The following is an 18216-nucleotide window of genomic DNA, read 5'->3' as shown; positions in this document are numbered from 1 at the left end:
GCTGAAAGTATAACCTGGTAAACCTGATGTGGGGGCGGGGAAGGATGGGGAAAGGGTCTACATTTCCTTAGGCTCCTCATACACATTTTGAAGGCAACATTTGCAAAATCTCCCAGAATGGCCCCTGTTGTCTTATTCAAAAGACAAAAAAGGTGTGCCCCTTATTGCAACAGAGAGCCTACAGGAATAAAGTAGATTTGAAATAAATAAAGCTCCCAAACACATTTGCACAGACAGCCTTCATAGCTGATTCCTCTTTCATCAGAGCCACCCAGCTGGCCAAGCACATTCAGGGAGATATGCAAAATACATGGAAACGTGTTCTCAAAGAGAAAGCTCTGCAGCCAGTCACATTCTGCTCTGCAAGATTTGCACAGACTCGTCCCATCATCTGTAGAAATCACTCCAAGATTGGAATCAGCGGCCTGAAAAATAATTCACTCTACCCAAACCTGGCACATTTCTGGGATCAGCAGAAGCAAATCAACTGGCTGCAAGACCTGTCTGTGCATGCCCGAGGCTGGATGCAGCCCATGCCTAGCACTGCAGCAAACTCCAGGGCAGGGGTGGCTAGCCCTTTTTGGCCTGAGGGCTACATTCCCCGTTGGCCAGCCCTCCAAGGACTGCGTGCCAGCAATGGGCATGGCCAAAGGAAATGTGGGTACGGCCACCCCATACTCTCTCACGGAGTGTGGACCCACCCACACAAAGAGATCCACCCATACAGTGCACACACATACACCCCCATTCTGTTACCGAATGCGTGTTAATTCAATCCTGCATGCTCTCTTGTTCCCCCTTTCCTTCCTACTGCAAGCTGCCCTGTCAAAACCCCTTCATGCACATACGCACATATGGATTCCACACCATCGCTGCCTCTTCCTCCTCCACTCTGCCTTCCCCCATCATCGCTGCTCCTCCCAAAGGTAGCAAGGTAAGGAAGAAGATCCTGCTCCAACAGTTTCTTGGTACCAGTCCCTGTTGATGCCATGCCTGGTCCTGACCTTATACCAGGCACAGAGTCCTCAGAGGATGAACTAGACACCCCACAGGCCCTTGAGGAGCAAGCAGGACCCCCAGAATCCAATGCTGTGAATCCCCTTGAGGGGTCCTCTGGGTTGATGCCTGAGGAAAAACCCCTGGAACAGTAGGGTTGCCAGGTTCAAGGCCTGAGACTGATCCTGTATCTTTAGGAGAAGAGAAAGTCAGCCAAGTGCAGGTGTGCTTGCAACACTGTAATGGGAAAAACCACAAGGTGGAATTCTCCCTTCCCCCTGCAGGACTTTTAAAGATATAGAAGACCTCTGATTTCTGTACAAAGTGACAATGGTGAGAAGAGTGTGGAAAAGATATGGTTGCTTTTAAAATGTTTAAGGGTTTTTTACTGGTTATGATGTCTCTTATTACTGATCTTGGTAAGCCACTCTGGAAGCCTTTTGTTGGCTGAAGAGACCCACCCAAACTGCAAGCCCTAGTTTGGCGCGGCAGAGGTGGGTCGGGATTTTCCCTGCAGTTGTGTCAAACTTTGGAACTCTCTGAAGCCCAATGCAACTGCCTCTGTCCCATCTCAAAGCTGCAGAATAGGGGGAGGCTTTGCTCATCACCCTCACCAGTGGGCTAAGGAACTCTCATCCAACTGAGAAGGACTGGGGAAGGTTGAGCAACATGCATGGCTCCCACCCTTTTGCCTTCATAACCACCTTGTGAGGAAGGTCAGGCTGGGAGTGATCATGCAGTGAGCATCATGGTTAAATGAGGGTTTGAACCAGGGTCTCTCCAGCCCTTGTCTGAAATTATGTTCACCACATCTTAGTGGTTCTTTACGAGTCATCTGAGGCTGAAAAAAAAGTGCAGGAAGCTTCTCTATCTACTTGCCCATACTGAGCAAGTTTGACCTCCAGGCAAGAATTAAATTAAATTAAATTTATTAAATTTATTAGTTGCCCATCTGGCTGGTTCTCCAGCCACTCTGGGTGATGCACAACATAAAACATACAATTCACATTAAAACCTTAAAATTTCAACAATAACACTGAAACCTAACCCACCTCAAAGGCCTGCCTGAAGAGCCAGGTTTTCAAGGTCCGACGGAAACTCAGACTAAGAAGTCTGATGGAGAGCAATTATCACCAGTATGAAAGCTGGCAGGTATTAAGCTGTCTGATGATGAAGAAAAGTCATATAGAAGTTTCACACTTTCCCACCATCCTTAGTCTTAGCCTAGCCTTTTCCAACTTGGTGCGTGAAGCAGATGTTTTAGACTACAACTCCCATCAGCCGGCGCCAAGCACTGCTCCTGTAGTACAAAGCATCTGGAGGGCATCAGCTTGAGGAAACCTGGCTTGACCTAATAGAAAATGCCTCCCACTTACAGAGATAATGTGGAGCACTTTACACTAAATTGCTATGCAAAAGTGTGATTCTTACTGTAATAGAGAACAGTAACTGACGGAAAGACACTCAGGCAGTTATGGCCCTGGTATCTGGTGGGCAGACTTTTGGCATATACAAGTTCTCAATATGGACAGGCACCTCACATTTAAACGAGAAAGTCTCACTGCAGTACGACAGGGTGCAGAGAGAGAACAAGGTTTCATGGGTCAGTGAGTGCTTGCCTCTTGGACTGAAGATCCTCCCACTGTGACTCTTTGAAAAAAATAAAAAATAAAAGCTGTGGTCATTCACCTTTTCCCCTTTAATCAGTAGTGACCTCTAGAACAAAAGAAAAAATCATTCCCCTTTTCTGTTGCAGAGATCCCTGGCCCCTGCCTGCCTTAAACATACCCACAGCTATAAATCTCCCCCATTTGCCACAGAAACACTTCGCATTTAACAATCTCTCCTCCCCTTGCATTTAAACAACACCCATGACAAACCCATTGAAAGAGCTCTGCAATACAAAGGTCAGCACTCAAATCCATCGTTTATCGCTCCAATGTCCAGGAGAACAAAAGGTACAGAGCAAGCACTGTGATATTAAATTGTTAGAAGCGAGTTTTTGAGTTACACAGAAGTCTTCTGCAGACACTGGCCACAGCACAACAAACAAATGCCAGCTGTTATCACTGTCTCAAGGCTGACATTAACCCAAATGAGGTTTAAAACAAAGGAGCAGCTAGAACCACAAGGTTATACAGTTACACACCCAAAAAAGAGAGCAACCATTTTTGAACAAAGGAGACTTTGTCAAGTTGCAGAGTTAAGTTATTTGCATTTATTACATTTTTATCATGCCCTTCCTCCAAGGAGCTGGTGGCGGTGGTATAGATAGTTGACCTAAGAGCCCTGCTGGGGTTCAAACCAAACCAGTGCATCCAGCTCAGCATCCCCATTTCTCATGGAGGCCAACCGGGGGTCCTAATAGGAAGCCCACAAGCAGACTGTGAGGACAGCAGCTGTTCCCCAGCAACTAGAACTCAGAGGCATGTTACTTCTAATCCATGAGTCACCATGCCTAGCAGGCACTGATAGCCATATCTTCTGTGAATCTGTACGCTTCCCCTTTAAAAATACAAGAAGAACAATGCCAAGGATTACAAACAAAAGATATACACACACACACACACACACACACACATATATACATATATTAAACTTAAACATTCAATATTCTGATTAGCAAGGTAGCTCAACGTGGGCTGGATGGAACAACTATTGGGTGGATCCACAGTTGGCTCCAGAATCGTACTCAAAGAGTGCTTATCAATGGTTCCTTCTCAAACGGGGGGGGGAAGTAACGAGTGGGGTACCACAGGGCTCAGTCCTGGGCCCAGTGCTCTTCAACATTTTTATTAATGACTGGATGTGGAGGTACTGAGCATGCTTATCAAATTTGCAGATGATACAAAATTGGGAGGAATAGCTAATACTCTGGAGGACATAAGCAAAATTCCAAGGGATCTTGATAAGCTGGAGCATTGGGCAGAAAAGAACAGAATGAAATTCAACAGGGATATATGCAAAGTTCTACACTTAGGAAAAAGAAACCAAATGCACAGTTATAAGTTGGGGAATACTTCGCTTAGCAATACGACATGTGAGAAGGATCTTGGAATTGTCATCGATCACAAGCTGAATATGAGCCAACAGTGCGATGCAGCTGCAAAAAAGGCAAATGCTATATCAGGCTGCATTAACAGAAGTATAGTTTCCAAATCATGTGAAGTATTAGTTCCCCTCTATTCAGCACTGGTTAGGCCTCATCTTGAGTACTGCATCCAGTTCTGGTCTCCGCACTTCAAGAAGGATGCAGACAAACTGGAATAGGTCCAGAGGAGGGCAACAAGGATGATCAGGGGACTGGAAACAAAGCCCTATCAGAAGAGACTGAAAGAACTGTACATGTTTAGCCTAGAGAAGAGAAGACTGAGGGGAGATATGAAAGCACTCTTCAGTGTATGAAAGGTTGTCACACAGAGGAGGACCAGGATCTCTTCTCGACTGTCCCAGACTGCAGGACACGAAATAATGGGTTCAAGTTGCAGGAAGCCAGATTTCGACTGAATGTCAGGAAAAACATCCTGTTAGAGCCATACGACAATGGAACCAATCACCTAGAGAGGTAGTGGGCTCTCCGACACTGGAGGCATTCAAGAGGCAGCTGGACAGCCATCTGTCGGGAATGCTTTGATTTGGATTCCTGCATTGAGCAGGGGGCTGGACTTGATGGCCTTATAGGCCCCTTCCAACTCTACTATTCTATAATTCTATGAATAATACATATCCTTGGAAGTAATTCGAGTCTCACGATGTACAGTATTATATAGTAGATAAACAGTCATACAATATATGGAGAGTCACAGAAATTAAGAAAGCCAAAGGGGTTTGGTTGCCGAAGGCAAGTCTCGTCTCCTCCCCGTCTGAAGCATTGGTGGTCTCCACCACATCTTCTGCAAGTGAATTCCCAAACTGGTCCGTGGACCGCTAATGGTCCATGAGCTTCCTTCGGGTGGTCCGTGGAATGTCTGTCTTAAACATTCACATTGATTTTTAATTCTATTTTATTGCTTCTTTTGTTCTTTATATTGTATTTTATTTATTACCATTTCAATTCTATGGCATGGAAATTGCAATACAGGCGGGCCCCGCTTTACGGTGCTGTGCCTTTCGGCGTTCTGCTAAAGCGGCAGCTTTCAATTAGGGAAAGTCCCCACTTTAAGGCACTTGTTCCGCTTTTATGGCGGTTTTTGCTCATCGTGCGTCATTTTTGCGCAACGTGCACCATTATCTTCAATGGGTTCCACTTTTCGGCAGTTTCTGCTTTTTGGCGGCAGTCCGGAACAGAACCTGCCGTATAAGTGGGGACCACCTGTACAATATAAGAAATAAAAGCAATTAAAAACTAACTAGCAGCTAACACAGCACATGCAAATTGCTTCAGCAGACATAAAAATCATTAGGGGGTCCACCAAGACCATCAGCAATTTTCAAGTGGTCCATGGGGGGGGGGAAGCTTGGGAACTACTGCCATAGCTTAACTGTGGTCAAGAAGCCCTTCCTTTCGTTTGTCCTGAATGCCACACACTTCAGCTTCATCAGATGACCCCAAGATCCCCCTCCTCCCGTACTGTCTCCAGGGGTGTAGTTGTTCGGGGTCTTAGGGGGTCTCAGACCCTTTACTTTTTGGGGAGCAGGGTCCCAATATCTCCAGCATCCTGCAAGTCAATCAGCAAGAAAGGGAGTCTGTTAGTGACTGAGAAGAGTCTTCTAAAATGCTTCTTTCTTGCTGATTGGAGCCAATCCAAGTGAAAGGAGGCAAGTCAGCCACTGGGAAGACTCTTCTCAGCGCTAACACTCTCCTCTTTCACGCTTTTTGGTTCCTAGGCATTAACAAGGATCTCATTCTCAACCCCACAGCAAAAAAAGCAGGGAGGGGGCATGGCTGTGATCAACATGAAAGGACCCTGCACTTCTGAATTTGCTACTACACTACTGAACTCCATGGCTAAGTGAGGGTTTGAACCTGGCCTAGTCTAATACTCTTCACTACAGCACACTGGTTTTCTCACTGATTGGCTCTCAAAACACACTTATATAGAGATCAGGCAACCCATGATTCTTGTCATTGTATTAGCAGACCGGGAGATAAATCACTTCTAGTTAATGTGAACTACACAGCAGGCAGAGGATTTGCTGATGCGGCTCCTTGAAACAACAGGACTTCAGACAGAACAATGGCATAGGGCTAGGTTACTCAACTTGGTGCCCTCCAGATGCTGTTGGCCTTCCATCAGCTCGAGGCATCAGCGAGCATGGCCAAGAGTCAGAGATAATGGGGGTTGTAGCAACAGTTGGAAGCAGGGCCAGCACCAAAGGGTGGCCAGGTCGGGCAATGGCCAAGGGCCCCTGCAGGGCCCTCCTTAGGGTGGGTGGGTAGCACTCTCTTCCACGATCCACGGCAGCGTCGGCTCCTGACCCTGCCACTGATTGCAGAGAGGGAGCTCCCAGGCACCCTCTCTACTACTGTGCAGACCCATGATGCTCACCTGCACGCCCATCTACCTTTTCCTTGAAGTAAATGCTGGTCACGCTGTGGGCGCATGCTTGCCATCAACCAAGATGGTGGCAGAGGCATGAGCCCCTTAGGGAAGCCTTGGCCGCCATCTTGGTTGATGGCAGGCTTGAGCATACAGAACTACCAGCATTCACTTCAAGGAAAAGGTAGGTGGAACATACAAGCGGATGCCGGGGCCTGGGGCAGGCAGGTGCCCAAGGGCCTCGGCATGCCTGGTGCCAGCCCTGTCTGGAAGGCACCACACTGTGGCTACCCCAGCTTAGGGAATGGGGTTAGAACAAGACTGGCTGTGTTTGTGCATGCTTCTTTTTAAGAAAAAAAAATCTAGAAATCTTATTTGCTAAATTTTTTAATTGTTACAAAATTATCTACAGTAGGTGACCTGGCGAAGGAAGCAGCCTCTAAGTAGGAATATCCAATGTGGTACCCTCCACGCTGGGACTCCAACTCCCATCAGTCCCAGTCAGAATGGCCAATGTTCAGAAATGATGGAACATTTCGTTGAGCAACATCTGGAGGGCACTACATTGACTCCCTCTGCTATACAGCCATGTGCATCAGCCAGGAAAGCACACACCAACCCACAGTATAGCTCCATTCATTCAGAAGTAAAATTTATCTGGGCAGTCCACAAATAGTACTTTCATATCCCCATCCATGGTCAGGACACATAAGACAGAGATTCTGGGACCAGATGATCAGCCAGATCAGTTCCAGATTTATGAAATGTCTATGTCTCTCTTTCTCCCCCCACCCCCACTCACATACAAGTTATCCTTTGGTTGTTCACAAAATGTAAATGTTTTTTAAATGTAAATGACCCCCTCGCTGGATCGTCACCTTGTAGTGGTGAGTGGGCTTGCTTGTTCCAGTGAACCCTGTGAGCAATGCCGTCGGGAGTCATGTACTCCTAGCAGGGTCATCCACAGCGGTAAGGTCAAGGGAGAGGAACCAGACTAAGAATGATCCAAGAATGTCCTCAACGGCAGAACAGGCGGAGGATAACAATGTGTATGTTACAACAGCTGTGAAGGCGGATGAAGGCTGCAGCAGATAAAAGACTTCCAATCGTCATGGTATCCATGCCATTGGATCAAAGCCTTTTTCTGTCAAGACTGTGTGTTGATTGTCGTGCGCTGATCTCCCCACATAAAACAAATTCACGCACAGGCGTCTTCCATAACAAAAGTCCCATGGCGATTGACGAATGGTGACGGGGGCAGGACTGTGAAATCCAGAAGCCCCTAGTCATGGAATGGCACATCAGCGGTGGATACAGATTCAAACGGATCCATAGTTAAAGACTTTATTTTGGAAGACAATCTTATTCAGTCATGAGTGATCGCCAAGAGGGTTCACAAAACTTTAGAGAAAGGTATACTAAGGGTTTAGAACAGTACAATTGGGCAGAGAAATTAAAGGCACACACACACAAAAATCAAATTTCTGCAAAGATGACTAACTTATTCATATATTCCTTGTGCAGTTTGCAAGCTCACATGGTCCTTGTAAACCAACTGGAACGACTGCTTTCATGACAACATCCAGCCTCCACACTAATGTGCATTTGCCAGAAAGCAAAGCATTTTTAGACAATTTGAAAAGATCACCACTGTCGGCATGGTAACAGAGCATCACCACCCAAACTGCCAGGGACGTCAGTGATGTACAAGAAGAAGGCGAGACGTGGGCGGTGGGTCTCTGCAGTAATCTATGGATTGCAGGGAGAGATGTGGAGATGACAGAGCCTTGCAGGTATCCATAGGGACATTTGCTGCAGCAGAGACGCTTTTTGAAAATCAGAGTTTCTGTGCTTTGCTTGAAGAGTAAAGCACAGATGAAAACAGCAGCACTTTGACAAGGATGTTCAACCTCGTCCTTCTCCCCAGAAACAAGCAGGAAGTTTGCCTGCTGCAAAGGGCAGCTGAATGCTGGGATTTGTAGTCTTAGTACCTCAGTGCTTCACTGCCCGTGTGTCATACACATTATAACACCAGATGTAGGTGGATCCATCACCATCTTATCATTGGCATTTGCAAGTCAGCCTTTTTTTTCCAAAGAGCAAGATAAAAATGCTTTTAACCAACTAAATAAATCAACACTCTCTTTCCGATAGTGACCAGCCAAGTGCATCACAAGCAGGACCCATCTCCAGCATCTGGAGAACAATGTTTTGGGGGAACCCCAGCTGGCCTTTCATACAGCATAAGTGGTTTGATGCTGCAAACCCATGGGTGCATTGTTACTTCTTAAAATGTAAACCATTTACATAAAGGTGAGTCCTTTAATATTGATGAAATGGCAAAAATTGGGTCTTGACTTTTTGTGGGCTGGTAAAAAAAGAAGGATGAAAGCAAGAATATTATGTCAGACAAACAAGATATTGCATTCCCATGCTTTGAAAGGGTCCGGTTTTATTGGATGAGTTTCAGTTAGTAAAGCTCGAGGATGTGGACAAGGTGCTTGGACAGGTGCGGGCGACCACCTCTCCTCTGGATCCTTGCCCCTCATGGCTAATAAAAGCTAGCAGGAATGGAACAGCTGGTTGGGCCAAGGAGGTGATTAATGCCTCTTTACGAGAGGGAGTGGTCCCACCCTGCCTGAAACAGGCGGTGGTGAGACCGCTTCTAAAAAAGCCCTCCTTGGACCCCGATAATTTCAACAACTATAGACCGGTAGCAAATATTCCATTCCTGGGCAAGGTTCTAGAGCGCGTGGTCGCTCACCAACTCCAGGCTCTCTTGGATGAAACTGATTATCTGGATCCATGTCAATCGGGCTTTCGGCCGGGATTTGGTACAGAAACAGCCTTGGTCGCCCGGTATGATGACCTTTGTCGGGAGAAAGACAGAGGGAGTGTAACTCTGTTGGTTCTCCTTGATCTCTCAGCGGCTTTTGATACCATCGACCATGGTATCCTTCTGGGGCGACTCGCGGAGTTAGGAATTGGAGGCACTGCTTGGCGGTGGCTGCATTCCTATCTTGGGAATCGTCTCCAGAAGGTTATGCTTGGGGAGCACTACTTGAGTCCCTGGGTACTCCAATATGGGGTCCCGCAGGGTTCAGTTCTGTCCCCCATGCTCTTTAATATCTATATGAAGCCGCTGGGTGAGGTCATCAGGAGTTTTGGAGTGCGTTTTCAGCAATATGCTGATGATACGCAACTCTACTTCTCCTTTTCATCTTCCTCAGGTGAGGCTGTCGATGTACTGAACCGCTGCCTGGCCACGATAATGGACTGGATGAGAGCCAATAAACTGAAACTCAATCCTGACAAGACTGAGATGCTGTTGGGGGGGGGCACTCTGCCCAGATGGATGATGTCAGACCTGCCCTGGATGGGGTTACACTCCCCCTAAAGGAGCAGGTCCATAGTTTGGGGGTCTTATTAGATCCGCTCCTGTCACTTGAGGCTCAGGTAGCCTCGGTGGCATGGAATGCGTTCTACCAGCTTCGGCTGGTAGCCCAACTACGACCCTATCTGGACAGGGAGAACCTCGCCTCAGTTATTCACGCTCTGGTAACCTCTAGATTGGATTACTGTAATGCACTCTACGTAGGGTTACCTTTGAAGACGATTCGGAAACTTCAGCTAGTGCAGAATGCTGCGGCCAGAGTTCTTACTGGGACGAAGAAATTCGACCATATAACACCTATTCTGGCCCAACTGCACTGGCTACCAATATGTTTCCGGGCCAGATTCAAAGTGTTGGTTCTTACCTATAAAGCCCTTAACGGCATCGGACCGCAATATCTGATGGAACGCCTCTCCCACTATGTACCTACCTGTTCACTGCGCTCGACAGCTAAGGCCCTTCTCCGGGTCCCAACTCATAAGGAGGCCCGGAGATCAGCAACTAGATCTAGGGCCTTTTCAGTGGTGGCCCCCGAATTATGGAATGCCCTCCCAGATGAGATACGCCTGGCGCCTTCTTTGTTATCCTTTCGGCGCCAGTTAAAAACCTACCTCTTTGCCCAGGCATTTTAACCTTAATTTAATGTTAATTTTAAATTTAATTTTATTGTATTTTTTATTTTTAAGTTGTATTGTAATTTTGTTTTTAATATGTTTTATAATCTACACTTGCTTGTATTTTAATTGTGGTTTTATCTTGTTGTACACCGCCCTGAGAGCTTTTTGCTATAGGGCGGTTTAGAAATCTAATTAAATAAATAAATTATAAAGCCTCTATGATAAGCCTACCTCCATGGCTCTCCTCAGACAAAGCAACTAGATTAGAGGAACAGATGCTATTAGCCCATCTTAAACAACTCCATTGATACTGGACCGAAGAGGGTCTAGCTGATATCAACTATACTCCCTGTCTCAATGCCCTGGTTTAATATATGGCATACTTATAAATGCAAATTAAGCCTGGTCTGTCACCCTGTACAGTAGTTCATTATAACGAAGAATTAAATGGTAAGAGTCTGTTAAGAAATTTACATATCTGGGAAGAATATGATTAATTGAAATTATACATTTACTGGGAAATTGTCTTAAATGTTATCAACAAATTACTATCAAAACAAGTAATTCTCAGATCCTACAAATTAGAAATATATACAAATTAGAAATATTTTGAGTCATATTTTTACGTATGGGTTACTAAGAGACCACATGGAATTTGAGATGCTATCAATCCGTATGTCAGCCAAAATAAAATGAAGCTAGCTATCCAATATTTTAGCTGATTTAGGAATCACAAAGTACTCCTCTTAGGGAAAAGAAGATGAACCCAAACATCTCACAACCAACATGGAAATGGATATGGAAACCGTTTGTATGAACCTTAAAGAAAAGTTCTATAAGGCAATCTGCAGGTGGTACTTAACACCATAAAGACAGGGCCAATCAATGTTGGAAATGTCCAGAATATGATATTCTGTATTACATGCCCCAAAATTAGAAACTAGCAGACTCTGATAATAAATGAAATAAAAATAATAGGTTATGAGTAACAGGATAACTTGCACACTTTAACTACTCTCTTAGGATATGTGAAAGATGTAATTCCCCCAGATGATAGGGAAAGGATCGTGCACTTATTGACTGATGCCCAATTGTCAGTTACAAATGGAAGATCAACCCACCATCCACAGAAGAATGGATTTTAAGGGTCCAGGATGTAGTTTACATGATGAAATCTACTAACATTGTAAGAATAAAAGGAAGACAACAACATTGTTTACCTGTTTTTATTGCATTTCGTGCATTGCCTTGAGATGTGTGTGGAAGGCAGTTAATAAATTAATGAATAAAAATGATTTGTTCATACAGGCAGGGAGTCCATTTATTCACTACTGGTATGACAAAGTACAGGATACAGCCACGTTACATTAGGAACCATTTAAATAATAATCTATTTGTTCTTTCTGCTCTGCTTTATCTTTACTTGCTGCTTTTGGCTTTATCTCTGCCCCCCAGCTCTGGAGATCCTAATCAATGAACTAATTTTGCATTACTGATTACTCTTGTTTTCCCAGTTATGACTGTATTTATACTACTGTACCATTGTAACATTTCATAAAATAATTATTTTATAAAAATAAATTAAACCCTCTTTGATAAAATCAGACTTTTACAGACTTGTATTTGCTTCCTGGGCTCATGCATCTTTCTATTTTAATCTCCTCTCTTTCCAAAATCCTCACTTCAGAAGACCAGATTCCTCCTTTCTGTGAGAAAAGTCCCCACCACCACCATGGCTACTAAGCTCCAGGTGCTCAACATTCTTGCCATTTGTTGTTTTACAGAGCTGCTTTAAATATACCTATTTTTGTTTGCTTCAGCCAGAGATTTTTTTTTTACTTTTAGTGCAAAAACAAAGCTTCAAGTTGCTGACAACTAGTTATAATTTCATCCTGCTTGGCAGCCGAAACTTAATCAACAAGAAACAACTCAAATACAATGCAAATTTATTTACGTACTGCATTACCCCAATATGAAAAAAACTATATACAGCAAGAGAAATAACCCACAGCAGCCAGTTCCTGTAACAATTTGCTAAGGTCCACAGCAGAAGGGCTTTTGGCTGGCGCTAAAACCCTGTTAGGAGCAGGAGGGCCATGCTCACCTCTCCCAAGAGATCCACAGGGAGGCAAAATGTGTTAGATTGACAGGCACGCAGGAAAGAGCTTTTTCAGCTGTGGCCCCCAAGCTCTAGAATACTCTACCCCAAGAAGTTCGCTCTGCTCCCTTCCTGTTGGTCTTCCGGAGACTTCTGAAAACAATCTTGTTCCAGAGAGCATTTGGGAGGGATTGAAGATAGAGCTTGACACTGATTTTATGCCTTCTGCATTAAATTTTACATTTGTAGTCCCTTTACTAATCCCTCTCTCTGTGTGTGTGTGTGTGTTTTATGTATTTTAATTGTATTTTATGTATTTTAAATTTATTTTAATGTTTTTGTGATTTTACTGTTTACAATTTTATTATGTACATGTTTGATTTTATTTTTGTAAGCCGCCATGAGTGGTTTAGAGAAAAGGCGGGTCAGAGGAGACATGATAGAAGTGTATAAACTGAGACTCAATCCTGACAAGACTGAGATGCTGTTGGTGGGGGGGCTCTCTGCCCAGATGGATGATGTCCGACCTGCCCTGGATGGGGTTACACTCCCCCTAAAGGAGCAGGTCCGTAGTTTGGGGGTCTTATTAGATCCGCTCCTGTCACTGGAGGCTCAAGTAGCCTCGGTGGCACGGAATGCGTTCTACCAGCTTCGGCTGGTAGCCCAACTACGACCCTATCTGGAGAGGGAGAACCTCGCCACAGTTATCCATGCTCTGGTAACCTCTAGATTGGACTACTGTAATGCACTCTACGTAGGGTTACCTCTGAAGACGGTTCAGAAACTTCAGCTGGTGCAGAATGCTGCGGCCAGAGTCCTTACTGGGACTAAAAAAATTGATCATATAACACCTGTTCTGGCCCAGCTGCACTGGCTACCAATATGTTTCCGGGCCAGATTCAAAGTGTTGGTTCTTACCTATAAAGCCCTTAACGGCATCGGACCGCAATACCTGGCGGAACGCCTCTCCCGCTATGTACCTACCCAGTCACTGCGCTCGACGTCGAAGGCCCTTCTCCGTGTCCCAACGCATAAGGAGGCACAGAGAACGACAACTAGAGCTAGGGCCTTCTCGGTGGTGGCCCCCGAACTATGGAACGCCCTCCCTGATGAGATACGCCTGGCGCCTTCTCTGTTATCTATTCGGCGCCAGGTAAAGACCTACCTCTTTGCCCAGGCATTTTAAAATTTTTAAAAAATTTAAAATTGAATTTAAATTTGGAATTTTAATTATGTTTTATTGTGTACTGTATTGTATTTACATCTGCTTGTATTTTAATCTGTTTTATTATGCTGTTCACCGCCCTGGGAGCTTATTGCTATAGGGCGGTCTAAAAATGTAATAAAATAAATAAAATAAAATAAATAAATATAAAATTATGCATGGCATTGAGAAAATGGATAGAGAAAAGTTTTTCTCCCTCTCTCATAATACTAGAACTCGTGGACATTCCAAGAAGCTGAATGTTGGAAGATTCAGGACAGACAAAAGGAAGTACTTCTTTACTCAGCGCATAGTTAAACTATGGAATTTGCTCCCACAAGATGCAGTAATGGCCACCAGCTTGGACGGCTTTAAAAGATTAGACAAATTCATGGAGGACAGGGCTATCAATGGCTACTAGCCGTGATGGCTGTGCTCTGCCACCCTAGTCAGAGGTAGCATGCTTCTGAAAACCAGTTGCCGGAAGCCTCAGGAGGGGAGAGTGTTCTTGCACTCGGGTCCTGCTTGCGGGCTTCCCCCAGGCACCTGGTTGGCCACTGTGAGAACAGGATGCTGGACTAGATGGGCCACTGGCCTGATCCAGCAGGCTCTTCTTATGTTCTTATGAGTGTCCTATTATAAGGTAGAAGGGCAGGATAGAAAGATTTTAAATTAATAAATAAATAAAAGAACCTGGCTCTGGTAACCCATCTACCCAATTTCAGGTGGGGATGGGAGATCTCAAAAGGGCCTCGAGATGACCTCAAGGCACACAGAGGCACTTCTAAGTCAGCATTTATGTGGCACTGTAAGAGTTCAAAGAGTTTTGTTCATTTCAGTAATTCTTGAAACAACCCTGGAAAGGTAGATCAGTCTTCTCTCCATGCTGCCAGGGGTGTGGGAACAGCTGGCAGAACAGAACAGCCTTTGCCAGCCTAGCACCCTCCAGATGTTTCGCCCCAGCCAGCACAGGGTAAGGCACCAAGCACATCTGGTGAGCACCAGGCTGACAAAGGCTTGCTCAAGACCATGGGAATGGTGAGAGTTGAACTATTGATGCGCTTGTTCACAGCCCTTTCTCAAAGCCAAGATTTGGAAGTACAGGGGAAAGAGGCCACAGTTCAGTGGTAAAGCACATACTTTGCATGCAGATGGGGCAGATCCACACCATACATTCAGAACACATCCAACATGCATTTAAATCACATTACTTCCCCCAAAGAATCCTGAGAACTGTCATTTCCTCGTCACAGAGCTACAAATTCCCAGCAACCTTAACTACAGTTTCCTATGATTATTTGGAGGAGGTCATGTGCTTTAAATGTGTGCTGGATGTTCTTTAAATGTATGGTGTGGATCTGCCCATGGACCCAGCCAGGTTGAATACCCAGCATCTTGAGTTTAAATGATTCTAGAGGGTAGGTTGGTTGGGGAATCTCCAGCCCAAATTTGGCCTGCGAAGCCTTTTTCCCTAAACCACGCCCACCTGCCCAGGTGTGAGCCAGGTAGCAACATGGCTGCAGTGCACAATCTGGAGCCCTAAAGTGTGCTCTCAATTGTGCATTATTAAGGGAAAAGAGACTTCAGCCGATGGGCAGCAAAGCCAAAGGCTGCTGTACTGGCTGTGTGTGGAGCTTTGAAGTCCCAACTTTGGGACCTCAAAGCACACCATCAGCAATCACTCGATGTCACTGTGATGTCTGGTGGTTGACAGGTGGGAAGTCCTGCCCACTTGTCAAATTTGGCCCATGAGGCTAGAGCCTGATATGGACCTGGCCTGCATAGTCAAGAAGGTTCTCCATCCCTGCAGTAAGTGACAGGAAAGACCTCTCTCTGCCGAGTCCTGGAACAGCCACTGCCAGCCAAAGGAGACTATGCTCTGCTAGAAAGGTACATAATCGGAGATGTCATATGTTGATATTTGTAAACGGGCACATGCATGTATACACAAACACAGAGCCCAATGCTAATGGTCAAGATCGCCGAAGGTGACTGGCAATTTTGGTACATGGTACAAAGTAGAATTCATGCCTGTACTTTACTGCTGGAAGGAACCGCCAACTTCTGGAGCCTTTAGAACCTTTCACCTGATCACATATAGTAAACTTTGCATAGCAAAATAGTTGGAACACAATTCAGTGTTTATGCAGCCAAATAAATAGTTATACTGATAACAGGAGCATAGATACATTGGCCTGTTGCAACAACAACAAAAGAGGGGAAAAGCCCAAGAGCGAGCTCCGGGCACAATCTCCCAGGTGACCTCCTCTAACACATAAATGCAGAGATCCCACAGGTGAATCAGGTTCCAGTCCCCAGGCTGTTATAGATGTTGATAGAGTGAGTGCACTTCAGCCTTTCTAATTTCATCATCTCCCCAGAATACAAGATCTCTGTACGACATGCAGCCCTAATCAAGGCACTTTCTTCAAGGTCCATATGCAGCCCCTTGGCAAGCCTAGGAAGGAAGAGGATGCAAACCCTCGCAGAACAAGCCTTTGTTTTGCCATTTCATAGGCATCTTCACATAAGGACATTGAACTTGTCAGGGATTATCAATACCTCAGCACAGTCATTCACCAAAATGGAGACAATAGTCAAGAAATCAGAAGAAGGCTAGGACTGGGGAGGGCAGCTGTGAGAGAACTAGAAAAGGTCCTCAAATGCAAAGATGTATCACTGAACACCAAAGTCAGGATCATTCAGACCATGGTATTCCTGATCTCTATGTATGGATGTGAAAGCTGGACAGTGGATAAAAGAAAAATCAACTCATTTGAAATGTGGAGTCGGAGGAGAGCTTTGCAGATACCATGGACTGCGAAAAAGACAAATAATTGGGTGTTAGAACAAATTAAACCAGAACTATATCACTAGAAGCTAAAACAATGACACTGAGGTTATCATACTTTGGACACATCATGAGAAGACAGGATTCACTAGAAAAGACAATAATGCTGGGGAAAACAGAAAGGAGCAGAAAGAGAGGAAGGCCAAACAAGAGATGGATTGATTCCATGAAGCCACAGGCCTGAACTTACAAGATCTGAACAGGGTGGTCCATGACAGATGCTCTTGGAGGTCACCGATTCATAGGCTCGCCATAAGTCATAATCGACTTGAAAGTACATAACAACAGCAGCAAGTGCAAATTGACCAATCTGCACAGACAAGAAAAACAGTGAGAATGGAGGTCCTGGCAAGGGAATGATGAGACCACAAATAGGAAGGGCCCCCAGCCAGGCACTTGTCAGCCAACGGAATAAAGAAGATCCCAACTTTGGGGGAGGGGGGGCAGGAAACTAGTAAACTTTTTCCCCCCAGAAAAAGAGGTTTCTGTCTGCCCTAGAAAACCTATGGTCCTTCTATCTGGGGAAACACCAGATGAATGCTGCCACATAAAAACAACAAATCACCACTGCTGGCATTTGCCCCCTGTAGATTTCTAACATTTTCAATATGCACTTAGGGCAATGTTGGCAGGTAAGAGCTTCAGCAACAAAAAGATAATACTGCCTGCTGAAGGTATAGAGGTGGGGGAGGGGGAGGTTAGAGATTTGAAGGGGCTCAAGACATCATTCTTAGGAAAACAGGCATTTGGAGGTCAATCCTACTGGTTCTAGCACCACATACATGCCAAGCCAAGGACTAAGCCAAATACCTTTTAATGACTGAAACAGACAGCTTGATTTGGAGCGCAGATTCAAAAACTTCTCGCAAACCTGAAGGCTGTCAAATTTAGATATAGTTGTTTCAATTCTTGTCCAATGGCTTTTATCTAAAAAATTCTTAACTAAAATATATTATTAGAATATTTATGATGCTCTACGCATAGAACCCTGTAAGCATAAACCTGCAAGAGTTTTTCAAGTCACATCAATTCTGCAGCATATACACATTGCTGCAAGCAGTCCCAACAAAAATTCTGATTTACAGAAAATATCCAACAATATCTTACCTCCATCAACAAAGAAACTTTCACCTTTTGCAAAAGGTTAAAGAGAAATGTGAACGCCTGGTTCAATAACATGGCTTGGCTGTTGTGAAAGAGCTAGTACACTCCCTCCTCCACCTGCATGCACTCCAAATCTCTTCCTGGTTTAAGCCAACCATAGTTTGCCCAATTTGGACATTACAATAAACTTTGGTTCCTCAAATGACATGTCTACACCAGACACCAAAACCAATTTCAAAAACTACTTATTAACTATCATGGCTCCCAATTAAGAAAACTGGGAGCTGCGAAAAGCTGTGGATTGCTTTAAAGTCTCAACCCACAGGAATAAATCCCAGAGTTCTTTGGAGGGAAAACAGATTTCAAACTGGCTTAAGGCCACATTCAGTCGTGGGTTTTATTGCGTTAGTTTTTCTGGTTACAATGCTAGCACTTCTGTTGTGATTTCTAACGTTCCTTTTAAACTTCAGTA

General features: G+C 44.8%; 1 protein-coding gene across 3 annotated transcripts in view; it reads right to left on the bottom strand.

Annotated features, from left to right (window-relative positions):
* The window catches only part of TET3 (tet methylcytosine dioxygenase 3), a 137338-nt gene that overhangs the window by 101349 nt on the left and 17773 nt on the right, over nucleotides 1–18216 (bottom strand). The window lies entirely within an intron of this gene.

Source organism: Rhineura floridana, chromosome 12, assembly GCF_030035675.1.
Source record: "Rhineura floridana isolate rRhiFlo1 chromosome 12, rRhiFlo1.hap2, whole genome shotgun sequence".
Taxonomy (NCBI): domain Eukaryota; kingdom Metazoa; phylum Chordata; class Lepidosauria; order Squamata; family Rhineuridae; genus Rhineura; species Rhineura floridana.
The sequence above is the reverse complement of the archived record's forward strand: the minus strand, read 5'-3'. Positions and strand labels throughout refer to the sequence as shown.